Genomic DNA, 14,928 nt, shown 5'->3' with positions numbered 1-14,928 from the left:
ATTAAATGTATTCTGGGACCTATAGAAGAATTTAATTATAAGACAACAAATACCTCTTTGGTGACTTGCTTGAGGGTTGCTATTAAAACTGTGATGTATGCATCTCTTATAGTTTGCTTTTACAACCTGCTGAGCTTCCAAGTAATTATTTTTTGTGTTTCACTGTGCTATTAAAACGCAAGCATATCACGGAACTCACGATTTTGGATATTATGTTGATTTAAGACATATTTTTTAACCCAAATTTGTATTTCGCCTGTATCATGGCCATTTGAGATTTTGAGAAAAAAATTATATCAATGGTTTTTAAGTAAGATCCTTCTGAATATTAGTAAGTGTTTTGATATTTTTTCTAATTCAGAGATATCCAAGAAAACACAAATTGATAAAAAAATCCATGTCTAGATACTTAAAAAAAAATCCCATAAAAATTAATTAAAAATCAATGCCTAATGTCATAAAAACTGGCTTAAAAATTCACTCAAAAAATCCATGCCTAAATACTCCCACAAATTCATTTAAAAATCTATTTCTAAAGACATCAATACTTCCTAAAAATTAAATAAAAACTTAACGCCTAAAGACCTCGAAAAGTCCCTCAAAACTTAATTAAAAAATCCACGCCTAAAGTCCTCGAAAAGTCCCTCAAAAATTCATTAAAAAATTCACACCTAAAGACCTCGAAAAGTCCCTCAAAAATGCATTAAAAAATCCACGTCTAAAGACCTCGAAAAGTCCCTCAAAAATTCATTAAAAAATCTACACCTAAAGACCTCGAAAAGATCCTCAAAAAATCAATAAAAAAATCCACGCGTAAAGACCTCGAAAAGACCCTCAAAAATTCATTAAAAAATCCACGGCTAAAGACCTAGAAAAGACCCTCACAAATTCATTAAAAAATCTACACCTAAAGACCTCGAAAAGATCCTCAAAAAATCAATAAAAAAATCCACGCCTAAAGACCTCGAAAAGTCCCTCAAAAACTCATTAAAAAATCCACGCCTGAAAACCTCGAAAAGTTCTTGAAAAATTCATTAAAAAATCCACGCCTAAAGACACCGAAAAGTCCCTCAAAAATTCATTAAAAATTCACGCCTAAAGACATGGAAAAGTCCCTCAAAAATTCATTAAAAAATCCACGCCTAAAGACATCGAAAAGTCCCTCAAAAATTCATTAAAAAATCCACGCCAAAAGTCCACGAAAAGTCCCTTAAAAATTCATTAAAAAATCCACGCCTAAAGTCCTCGAAAAGTCCTTTAAAAATTCATTAAAAAATCCACGCCTAAAGTCCTCGAAAAGTCACTTAAAAATTCATTAAAAAATCCACGCCTAAAAACCTCGAAAAGTCCCTCAAAAGTCCCTAAAGATTTCGAAAAGTCCCTAAAAAATGAATTAAAAAATCCACGCCTAAAGATTTGGAAAAGTTCCTCAAAAAATCAACGCCTAAAGATTTCGAAAAGTCCCTCAAAAATGAATTAAAAAATCCACGCCTAAAGATTTGGAAAAGTCCCTCAAAATGAATTAAGAAATCCACGCCTAAAGATTTCGAAAAGTCCCTCAAAAATGAATTAAGAAATCCACGCCTAAAGATTTCGAAAAGTCCCTCAAAAATGAATTAAGAAATCCACGCCTAAAGATTTCGAAAAGTCCCTCAAAAATGAATTAAGAAATCCACGCCTAAAGATTTCGAAAAGTCCCTCAAAAATGAATTAAGAAATCCACGCCTAAAGATTTCGAAAAGTCCCTCAAAAATGAATTAAGAAATCCACGCCTAAAGATTTCGAAAAGTCCCTCAAAAATGAATTAAGAAATCCACGCCTAAAGATTTCGAAAAGTCCCTCAAAAATGAATTAAGAAATCCACGCCTAAAGATTTCGAAAAGTCCCTCAAAAATGAATTAAGAAATCCACGCCTAAAGATTTCGAAAAGTCCCTCAAAAATGAATTAAGAAATCCACGCCTAAAGATTTCGAAAAGTCCCTCAAAAATGAATTAAGAAATCCACGCCTAAAGATTTCGAAAAGTCCCTCAAAAATGAATTAAAAAATCCACGCCTAAAGATTTGGAAAAGTCCCTCAAAAATGAATTAAGAAATCCACGCCTAAAGATTTCGAAAAGTCCCTCAAAAATGAATTAAGAAATCCACGCCTAAAGATTTCGAAAAGTCCCTCAAAAATGAATTAAGAAATCCACGCCTAAAGATTTCGAAAAGTCCCTCAAAAATGAATTAAGAAATCCACGCCTAAAGATTTCGAAAAGTCCCTCAAAAATGAATTAAGAAATCCACGCCTAAAGATTTCGAAAAGTCCCTCAAAAATGAATTAAGAAATCCACGCCTAAAGATTTCGAAAAGTCCCTCAAAAATGAATTAAGAAATCCACGCCTAAAGATTTCGAAAAGTCCCTCAAAAATGAATTAAGAAATCCACGCCTAAAGATTTCGAAAAGTCCCTCAAAAATGAATTAAGAAATCCACGCCTAAAGATTTCGAAAAGTCCCTCAAAAATGAATTAAGAAATCCACGCCTAAAGATTCGAAAAGTCCCTCAAAAATGAATTAAGAAATCCACGCCTAAAGATTTCGAAAAGTCCCTCAAAAATGAATTAAGAAATCCACGCCTAAAGATTTCGAAAAGTCCCTCAAAAATGAATTAAGAAATCCACGCCTAAAGATTTCGAAAAGTCCCTCAAAAATGAATTAAGAAATCCACGCCTAAAGATTTCGAAAAGTCCCTCAAAAATGAATTAAGAAATCCACGCCTAAAGATTTCGAAAAGTCCCTCAAAAATGAATTAAGAAATCCACGCCTAAAGATTTCGAAAAGTCCCTCAAAAATGAATTAAGAAATCCACGCCTAAAGATTTCGAAAAGTCCCTCAAAATGAATTAAGAAATCCACGCCTAAAGATTTCGAAAAGTCCCTCAAAAATGAATTAAGAAATCCACGCCTAAAGATTTCGAAAAGTCCCTCAAAATGAATTAAGAAATCCACGCCTAAAGATTTCGAAAAGTCCCTCAAAAATGAATTAAGAAATCCACGCCTAAAGATTTCGAAAAGTCCCTCAAAAATGAATTAAGAAATCCACGCCTAAAGATTTCGAAAAGTCCCTCAAAAATGAATTAAGAAATCCACGCCTAAAGATTTCGAAAAGTCCCTCAAAAATGAATTAAGAAATCCACGCCTAAAGATTTCGAAAAGTCCCTCAAAAATGAATTAAGAAATCCACGCCTAAAGATTTCGAAAAGTCCCTCAAAAATGAATTAAGAAATCCACGCCTAAAGATTTCGAAAAGTCCCTCAAAAATGAATTAAGAAATCCACGCCTAAAGATTTCGAAAAGTCCCTCAAAAATGAATTAAGAAATCCACGCCTAAAGATTTCGAAAAGTCCCTCAAAAATGAATTAAGAAATCCACGCCTAAAGATTTCGAAAAGTCCCTCAAAAATGAATTAAGAAATCCACGCCTAAAGATTTCGAAAGTCCCTCAAAAATGAATTAAGAAATCCACGCCTAAAGATTTCGAAAAGTCCCTCAAAAATGAATTAAGAAATCCACGCCTAAAGATTTCGAAAAGTCCCTCAAAAATGAATTAAGAAATCCACGCCTAAGATTTCGAAAAGTCCCTCAAAAATGAATTAAGAAATCCACGCCTAAAGATTTCGAAAAGTCCCTCAAAAATGAATTAAGAAATCCACGCCTAAAGATTTCGAAAAGTCCCTCAAAAATGAATTAAGAAATCCACGCCTAAAGATTTCGAAAAGTCCCTCAAAAATGAATTAAGAAATCCACGCCTAAAGATTTCGAAAAGTCCCTCAAAAATGAATTAAGAAATCCACGCCTAAAGATTTCGAAAAGTCCCTCAAAAATGAATTAAGAAATCCACGCCTAAAGATTTCGAAAAGTCCCTCAAAAATGAATTAAGAAATCCACGCCTAAAGATTTCGAAAAGTCCCTCAAAAATGAATTAAGAAATCCACGCCTAAAGATTTCGAAAAGTCCCTCAAAAATGAATTAAGAAATCCACGCCTAAAGATTTCGAAAAGTCCCTCAAAAATGAATTAAGAAATCCACGCCTAAAGATTTCGAAAAGTCCCTCAAAAATGAATTAAAAAATCCACGTCTATAGATTTCGAAAAGTCTTTCAAAAATGAATTAAAAAATTCACGCCTAAAGATTTCGAAAAGTCCCTCAAAAATGAATTTAAAAATCCACGCCTAAAGACCTCGAAAAGTCCTTCAAAATTGATTAAAAAATCCACGCCTAAAGACCTCGAAAAGTGACTCAAAAATTCATTAAAAATCCACGCCTAAAGACCTCGAAAAGTCCCTCAAAAATTGATTTAAAAATCCACACCTAAAGACCTCGAAAAGTCCCTTAAAAATTGATTTAAAAATCCACGCCCAAAGACGTTGAAATGTCTCCCAAAAATGCATTACAAATCCATGCCAAATGACTTCCAAAAGTTCTTTAAAAATCCACGCCTTAAGACGTCTAAAAGTCTCTTAAAATTCATTAAAAATCCAGGCCGAAAGACCTCGAAAAGTCCTTCAAAGTGTCTATAAAACTTAAAAAAAAATAATGCAGACTTGCCAATCCCAATCTCATTGTAGCAAAATACTAAAAGAAATAAACAAAAAAGAAAATTTACTTGTTAGCCATTTGTTTTTCAGGACTAATTAATATCACTTCCTTCATCCCCTTCCAACATAATAACCAATTATTAGTTTAAAAACTCTTCCCTTCCCTGTGGCCAGGATAGATTTATTATAGCCTCTGGTTAAGTAAGAATAGTTTGAAATTTCCATGTATCATTTACATTCATGTTCGGTAGTTGGAAATAATAAATTTCATAGGGCCATAAAATATAACAACTCGCCATGGTACTAAAACAAAAAGTGCAGCATAGAACTTTAAAGAGTACGTTAATATAATTGAAATTGTATCTAAGTTGTAGTCGTCGTTTTGTGTTGTATTTTTTTTTTTTGTAAATCGTAGAATTCCTGAACAAGTTGAGCAGAGTATAAACTATAACTTGTGACTTGGTTGGAATTCTTGGATTTACACTCGAAAAGAGTAGCCGTATATTATTCAAAAGATATATTATTTCAAAGATGACAGCAACACAAGATCGACGTCTGTACTTGGCGAGAATTTGTATATTTTTGTTATATGTTCAAATATTATTATTGTCGAATAAATATTCCTGATGCTGTCGTCCACCGGAGGACGAAATATAGAAAATAATAAATAAAAAAGCAACAACGACCTCGAGCTCAATTTTGTTAAACTTACATTTGAAATAATTTAAATAAAAGATCGAATTATATAAATTAAAATCAGAAAAAATACCTATTTTTGAGAGCTCTACGTCATAATGTCAATAGCTCATTTAGGACCTACAGGGTGAGATGAAAAAACTGCAACCAACTTCAGACTGCTGTCATTTCTAAGCCACTCATCCGTCAGCTGTTAAAATTATTCCTGTGACAACTTATTATAATGTTAACAAGCGTACAAAAGCGTTTTGGTGAGTATGTTCCAGAAAAAAAGTTATTCGTGATGGAATTCAAGCGTTATATTTGACTGGGAAACCACAAGTGGCTATAGTTAGAGCACTCCAGCATTTAAATGTGAGTAAATTTTTTTGTGTCTGGTACCCGACGTCAAGGAAGTGGACGGAAGAAAACAGCAACATCAGCAGAAATGGTTCGAAAAGTAAGGAAGCGACTTGATCGAAACCCACGTCGCAGTGGCCGAAAATGGCCCGTGAGCTGAACATATAGCAATATTCCATTCGGAAAATATTGAAAAATGAGCTCGGGGTAAAGCCATCGAAATTCCAAAAAATGCAAGAACTTACACTGCAACTGAAAGAAAATAGAGAATAGAAAATAGAAATAGAGAGTTGCTTCGCTGGGCCCAAAGTGGATAACTGCAGAATTTGGTTTTCTCCGATGAGAAAACATTCATTGTCTAGCAGTTTGTAAACAAACAAAATGATCGTGTTTACTTGCCACAGAGGTCAGCACAAAATGTGCACCTTTGAGTGGCCACTAGAACTTAATCGCCGGCCACGGTGATGGTGTGGGCCGCCAAATAGCTGATGGTAGCTTTCCGCTCATATTAATCGACCGTGGCATCAGAATAAATGCCAAATATTGTCGCGAAAACATTCTGAAGGGTGTATTAAAGCCTTGGGCACGCAAACATTTTGGCCGCAGACCTTGGACATTCCAACATGACTCAGCACTATCGCACTCAGCACACGCCATCCAAGAATGGTTACAAAATGAGGTTCCTCGCTTTATTTCCAGCGCAAAATGGCCACCAAAATCTCCGGATACAAATCCGTTGGACTATTCTGTCTGGAGTATTTTGGAAAGGAAGGTTGGCACTAAAAATACCAAAGTGTCAATCGCCTCTAGCAAGCTCTTCGCTGGGAACAGGCAAAAATACCGCAGAGCAACATTCGGACAGCGTGTGACGGTTTCATTGGCCGTTTGAAGGCCATAATTCGTGCCAAAGGTGGCCAATTCGAACAAATCTAAGCTTATTCTTACATTTGATGCTATTTCCGACATTTTTTGCTTTCATTAAATAAAATTAAAAAAAAAATCTAAAAATATGGCGCTTGACTTTGTTGCAGTTTTTTTTATTTCGCCCCGTATATAGAAATGTCATTTCTGACAATTGCAGCGATACTGATGGGCAAGGTATCGGGTAAATAGCAATATAGGTACGATCTATATATATAAGAAATTTATGTTAGTTATTCCGCTTATAATTCAAGAACCGCTAGGCGGATTTTGACAATTCTTTGGAAAAATGTAAAATCTATGGAAATCGGGGAAAATATGCCAATAAAAAGTAAAGACTTTTTGTCAAAAATATTTATTGCATGCCATTTTATCAACTTGACTTACAATTTTTATTTGTACTTTTTGTAATATTTTTACACTCTACAATACTGTGTGTTGGATTTTTATATTTAGGTCACAATCCAATTCTCCCCAAATTTTGCATGGAAGTAGGGTTAGGGTCAGAATAGAAGACTATTGTTTTCAAGATGTTTATTGAGGTTCAAATGGACAAAAACCTAAAAAATTTTTGATTTTACAGGCGTTTTCCAGTCACAATTAAAAAAACCCATCGGCACAGAATTTTCCCTGAGTTGAGAATCAGAGATTTTTGAAATTGTTTTCTTTTTTATGTGAAATTGTTTTAAATATAAATCAGCACGACGGAGAGGGGTAAATAAAGGGCAAATACCCGGGTTAATAACCCCAGGAAACATTTGTTCAGGACTCTAGGCATTATTTAAAAAAACCGACTAAAATGAGTTTAGACCTAAGGAGGTTTTCCAATTTATTGTAGTTATGTAGGGTATCACTTGGTCGGCCCCGCACTTCTATAGCCTTTGCTTACTTCTTTAAAATATATAACTAGTAGTAGCGAAAATCATTTTAAACATTTTATCTAATATTTTCCTCCGGCCGTATGCCCGACAATGTTTTGCTAAGTAGAACAACAAAACGCTTAAATTATGCTTTTCAAAATGTGAAAATTGAATTTAAGTTTTCCGGTGTTATTTTTTTCCCCTATTCTCTTAAATGTATAGAGTTGACTCTTGAAAAACAAAAGAAAACAACTTGAAAATCCACAACAAACTGCCAACAGCAACAACAAGAACAACAACAATAAAAGCACTTCACGCGTTCCATGATTGAAATGGTCTTTATATTGTTGTTGCTCTTGTTGTTGTTTTTGTTGACTTAAAGGTGCGGTGGTAGTGTATAACTCGGTGTATTTCGAAGTGTTGCAATGAAAGGTATCCATGCCGGAGCGGATATTTAGCAACATTCAAGTGTAAATTTATTTAGTTTGAGGTTTACACCTGTAGTTAGAGTGGATGATATACCGAACGGATAGACTAATCATTTTCAAGTGCTACAACAGAAGACAGTTAATAATAGCCGGGATGGAGTTGGAATATTTCGTGTGTATATCAACATGTAGTTCATAGTCTCCTGGTATATTTAGATAGTTGATGTGGATAATTTTTGGCGGAAAGGGTTCGTCCTTTGGTTATAAGGTAGTTCATCATACGTGTAGTAATTACTGCAAGTCAATGACTTTTTTACATTACATTATATGTTTTTATTCACTTTAGCTCTTCTATTTTGAGTTCAAGTTATAGAGATGAAGTGTAAATCTTATTGAGTTACGTAAGTAAATGGGTGCAGATCTTTGATTTAATCTTTTATGGAAATGTAACATGAAACATTCTGTATATTCACAATGATGTTTATGCATGGAGTACTTGAACGGTGATGGAGATAGTGAAGCATGAATAAAAACCAGGTATAATCTGCGACAATGCTGACGGAACGTTTTTAAAAATTTATAAAATCCCAATAATTTAGGGTTATAATTATATCCTATTGCGGCCCGAACACTACAAAAACCAATAACTGGTTTTTGGAATTTGTTAGAGTAATTTTTGGGAGGGTATGTAATGTAAATAATTAGTCTAGCCTCTACTTTTAGACTAAAGGTATATAAACGTTGTCATTCCACACCACCCCGAAATATTGGCCATCAGAATACCGCCTATCCGACCGCCATTAATTTAATTAAATTTTAAATAGACACTTGAAAAATAGGTATTGCTATTGAAAATAGTCCATCGGTTTTAAGATAGAATTAAATTTTTTTGTATTTATGATTTTCAACCTAATCAGCTGTAATTCGTCGTTTAAGGTGAGAATACATACATGAATACATGTTTTAACTGGCTTAAGTAATCGGGTGGCTTCTTAGTAAGGGAAAAATAATTTTAGCCCATAATTTATATTTGTTAGCCCGATGACTTTAGCCAGTAATAAACGTTTTATGCATTCTTACCTTAAGCCAAATTAAATTTACGAAGAAGCTAGCGGATAACTTAAGCCAGTAAAAAATCCCTTTATATACCTGCTTCTTTACAATATTTTTCTTACAATTTTTTCATTTCAGGTTCACTATTTGATATGGTATTATTTAAAGTATTAATCATAAAAAATGTTCAATTTAGGTCGAGATTTTTAGAAGAGCTCTCTATTATTTTACTGAATTTAATAAAATTCATTATTTTCAACTGCGCATGCCAAATACCCTAAATGGTTCCGAATCTTACATAGCGACCATGTCAAAAGGAACCGGCATTGAAAATGTTTAGTCCGAAATTTCATTTATAATAAGCCAAAAGGTATCAGTCGGGTTCGTCGACAGATATACACTCGGATTATGTCTGATAATAAAATAGATTACGACTTGATTATTAACAAGTAATCAAGTAATCTACAGTCGTGCGGGGCCGACCATGTAATACCCTACAATGTGTTAGAAGTCCCTTTATGTCCAAATCCATTTTGGAAGATTTCGCTTTTGAAATTATTTCATGGAGCATTGCCCAGATATTACCCTTAGCATTTTGACCAGGGACATTTGCCCAATATTTGTTAGTTGTTGTAGTCCATTTTACGGCTAAATATAATCCAATGGTCATCCAAAATGCTTAAATTCTTCCCTGTCCTTAACTCTCATCTTAGGCGTGTCGATTGGCTTCAATTGTGTGATTAAAAATTATTTTCTGTTTTAGGTTCATTTGAACATTTAAATATTTTGCGCTCATCTCCAAAAGCAAGATATAGATATAGACAGATATAGATTCGTCTATATGATTTGCTTGTCTACGTTATTTAGTTATCTTCGTCAACGAAATAGGCATAAAAATCCAGAAGTTCGCCTTTTGTGTATTTGGGATATCGCCTGCATGTTATTTTCAGCGTTTCGGTTGTTGGAAATGTTGGTATTTTTTCACACAATAGTAGTGGTCCATTCTCTTTGAAAACAATAGGCCTAGCCCTTCTGAGCCTAACTCTACCCTTGTGAAAATTTTCGTAAGGATCGGACGATAGTTGCAATCTGTATATAACAAGGCTAGACAAAGAGTATCCCATGGGATATCTGTGTGTTATAAGGTGAAAAAATATTACCAAATACACACTTCAATATTATAAGTCAAATTGAAAAAATCGCATGCGATAAAAATTATGGAATAAATAAAAAATGTCGCAAAATACTACAAAATATATAAATCTAATCAATTAAATCAATATTGGCATCTTTTATGCGATTTTTTTTAGTTTTTTTCTTTTATGTCAATAGGGCATTCTGAATTGACAAAATTTGTCAAAATCGGTCCAGCCATTTTTGAGATATAAGCATTCTAACATCCTCTTGCTTTGTATATACATATCGGCATCTACGTAACGGCCAAAATTGACCTGTTCGTCTATTTATGACTTCGCCGGGATTAAAAATATTCGCGGTTTAATGGAAAATTTTACTTTTATTAACACAAATGTTGTGGTCTATTTCACCCAATAAATATTACCCGATGACCATCCAAATTGGAAGGTTTCTGCCCAGCCCTAAGCTATAGCCCAATGCTAACTCCCGCGTCGATTGGCCTACAATTGCGACCTGTAGAGCAACTGAAAATCAGGAAAATTTTTAGTTTTGGACCATTTCAACCTCTAAATATTATGCGGTAATCTCCAAAAGCTATAGGGTTCTATCCTGCCCCAAGTCCAACCTCCATTCTAAATTTCGTGAAGATCGGGTCATAATTGCGACTTGTAGAGTGATGACAAATTAACATGGACAGACGGACGGTCGGACATACATAGCTAGATCGACTCAGCTCGACGAGATAGGAAGATAAATATGTACTTTCATATGTGGAAAACCAATATTTCGAGGCGTTACATAATCTTTTGTCCAATCAAAATTATAATACCGCCAACACATAGTGTTGTAGGGTATGAAAATGCTTACCCTTTTATTGAAATGGTAGACTATATCGTGTGCTTCCTCTTATTTGAGAAAGTAGCACAATTTTTTGGAAAGTATTTCAGGGGATAGGAGAAAGAGTGGACCTATGTATTACAACAGATAATACTAAAACTGGCAATCAACATTTCTTATATTTTGTGGGTGAGGTACCAGAAGGAGTGGTCCAATATATTCCATATTTACTCCAGATCTTGTGTTACTTGATAGAGTGAATGGATATTGTTCTTTTTTGTACCCGATCTAGCACTGCACTACAATTCACAATAACGCTTCACCAAACATGGACAATGCATATGAATTTTTATTACATCCAACTGAGTCTGAGTTCCCTCTCTAAGTGCCTAAAATATGATTTGGAGATGCGGGGCATCGATCCCCGTACCTCTCACATGCTAAGCGAGCGCTCTACCATCTGAGCTACATCCCCATGTATGGAACGCAGTCTAACTTGGTAAAATTAAATATATTCAGGTACAACTCATTTCGATGAATCGCGTGCGCATGCGCATTACAATGCACAACCCATACTCCGTAAGAGTGCTTTGAAAGTCAATACAATGCAAAGTGAGTTTTGGGCTATGGAAGCCCAATATATGTAGCATTCTATGAGAGTTAAAATTAATTGCAATTTTGATCCATAGTGGGATAGTACCTAAAAGGGTAGACTAATATAGTAGGACCTGTTAATGTTAATTTCTTGTTAAGGATGCTCAAGAAGCTTCCAATACTCACTTCCGACACGAGCTCGATGTAAATAATACCATGTATAAGATTTGGATTTTTTTAAATAAATTATTATGGCTACAGGGTATATATCATTTGATACGGCTAACAAGTGCCTCAACCAAAATAATGATTTTTAACCCCAGGTCAGACGACATTCGTTTCAGGACATTTGAAGTCGTTTATGGACACCTGTCTAGCTGGCTGTTTAGCACGATTTGATTCCAATTTCTAGTCCAATCTTAGATCCAGTTCGGAAATGGACAATATCGGTACATCCCTTCCAAATTTTAAAAATTATGCAAAAAGTATTTTTTTCATAAAAAAAGGTCCAACAATTTGAATAATACGACGAAATCCCTCCTACGAAATTCAAGATTTTTAATAATAACAGCTCTCATAAAATGTAAGGTTGGTGTCGCAGCTTCTTTAAACTACGCAAATTCCATTACTTTTGCCAACATCCGGTGCCTTGGTATTGGTACTTTTTAGTGCCAACCTTGCTTTCCAAAATACTCCAAACACAATAGTCCAAGGGATTGGTATCCTGAGATTTTGGTGGCGTAGCAACTCTTTTGAGTCTATTTTCCATCTGATGCGGTGTAAGTTCTTGCACTTTCTGGAATTTCAATGGCTTTACCCTGAGCTATTTTTTCAATATTTGCCGAATGGAATATTGCGATATGTTCAGTTCACGATTTCTACACCACTGCGACGCGGGCTTCCATCAAATCGCTTCTTTACTTTTCGAACCATTTCTGCTGATGTTGCGTTTTCTTCCGTCCTCTTCCTTGATGTCGGGCTACGATACCAGTATCACGGCGATGGTACGAAGCATAAAAGATTTATTCACATTTAAATGCTGGAGTGCTCTAACGATAGCCACGGGTAGTTTTACAGCTAAATATAAAAAAATCACACTATCACGCTTGAATTCTATCACTAATAACTTTTTTCTGGAAAATTCTCACCAAAATGCTTTTGTACCCTTGTAAACAATACAATGAACTGTCACTGGAATAACAGCTGTCGGACGAGTGGCTTAGAAATGACAGCAGTCTGAAGTTAGTTGCAGTTTTTATACCCTCCACCTTGGAAAGGAGGGTATATTAACTTTGTCATTCCGTTTGTAACATCCTTAAATATTCGTCTTAGACCCCATAAAGTATATATATTCATAATCAGCATAAAATTGCAAGTCGATTTAACGATGTCTGTCTGTCCGTCTGTCTGTTGAAATCACGATACAGCCCACATTATTTGATGTAGAGCGCCAAAATTTAGCAGAGCAATTTGCATTGTGTCTTGGATGGTTGGTATTGAAATATCGGTCCACATTCTGGTATAGTCCCCATATAACGGTACCTCCCAATATTCAGTATTTTGATGATTTATGCCACATTTTTTCACCGATTTGTCTGAAAATTGGTATTTGTGGGTTATAACGGGTTTCTGTGCGTGTGGCAAAACATGTTGCATGTATAGGTCCACGTTTTGGTATAGCCCCCATATAAAGGTACCTCCCGATATTCGGTATTTTAGTTTTTTTTGCCACATTTTTTCACGGATTTTTCTAAAAATTGGTATTTATGGGTCATATTGGTTTCCAGCTCCGGTGGCGAAACATTGTAATTATAGGTCCACGTTTTGGTGTAGCCCCCATATAACGGTACATTCCGATATTCGGCATTTTAATGATTTTTGCCACATTTCTTCTAATGTTTCTTTTACCCTAAGGTGGAGGGTATTAAAATTTTGGCCCGGCCGAACTTAATGTTTTTTTTACTTGTTTCGTTATAGCCTGTATATTGTAGATACATGTTCTATTTCCCTTATATTTAGCGCATCCTAATATTTTTATTAGTATTAGAAGTGGAATTATCACATATCTCATATATAAGGTGCAGGAAGTAGTCGATATTAGCCAACTCCGACACCTTGTAATATTTATATCAGACTTATATCAGGTACGAAAAGGACAATATTGGCCAACCCCTTCGGAATCATAACGCAAGTCAAAATATATTTTAATAAACTGAAATGTGTTGAGGGTATATATCTGTCGGCAAATTTAGACTGATACTTTTTAAATTGTTTAAACTTCTTTTTGCAAAAATATTATCCTTCTGATATTTCTCCTCTCAAGAGATATGATGCATACATTTCAGCTGTTATTTCTATGAGGTCACGAAAAGACAATCTTTAATCAGGACAACTTTTGACCACGTATTGAAATATTTTTCAATGAAATCAATATCAAAAATTTTGAAAAGTTCAAAGTCCCCCTCCCCCTACGGCTTAAACCAACAATCGATTGACAATACTTTAAACAAAACCTTGATTTCTTTTATTATCTTAATAATCGGTTATTTAAAAAATATGGGCAACTTTACTTTGTATAAGTAATATTTGCAAGCTGTATCGAAATCAGAGCCGATTTTGTAAGACCCATTTGCCTTAGAGGTTACATTTCAATATATGTTATAACTTTACCCCAGGTATATCCTACACAATGATATTTTAAGACATTTTAATATAACTCACAATTTTATTTTCTGTTATCCAAAAATTAATTTGGAGATGCGGGGCATCGATCCCCGTACCTCTCACATGCTAAGCGAGCGCTCTACCATCTGAGCTACATCCCCTTATATAAAATCAATTTTTTATTCACCAAATAAAATTAAGTTATTATTCATTAAATCCAAAATATCATTCACGCATGCACTCTTTGCATCGAATTAAAGTCACCGCATTAGCATAGTTATCGTGACCTGAAAGATAATGCATATTGACAATTGACATAGTTAAGTTAATTCAATTTATAAGGTATTTGATGAATCGTCTTTGTGTAGGTCAGTAATGTTTTATTATAAGATACATTTACCTTTCATTAAATTTTGTGAGATGAACAGTTTCTTAACCACATTACTGAAATGACTGTTACAATATATGTTTGACACAAACCAACATGTTGAACCAACCAACTCCTGAACAAATACGTAACGCACATGTTCATATGAAAGAAGCTGTATTATCATTGATTTAAACTTAATCTTAAACCTGAAAATCTGATGAACTCACCGGCATCATTTAGTTTAAACGATAACATATTTCGAGACATGCATTTTTTAAATGCACGGTTCGAATAACGATTTAAAAGTTTAAGTTTAAGTTTACTTTCACATCGACTTTAATGCTTCATTCGACCTTTTGCACGTGTTACCCGTAAAACATGTTCTCCGATTTAATTATTTTCGACTTGTTCGCCTCTGTTAAAAAGGCAAGCCATCGGACAGGCGACTGCAT

Source organism: Musca domestica, unplaced genomic scaffold (assembly GCF_030504385.1).
Source record: "Musca domestica strain aabys unplaced genomic scaffold, Musca_domestica.polishedcontigs.V.1.1 160, whole genome shotgun sequence".
NCBI lineage: Eukaryota > Metazoa > Arthropoda > Insecta > Diptera > Muscidae > Musca > Musca domestica.
This window is presented reverse-complemented; position numbering follows the sequence as displayed.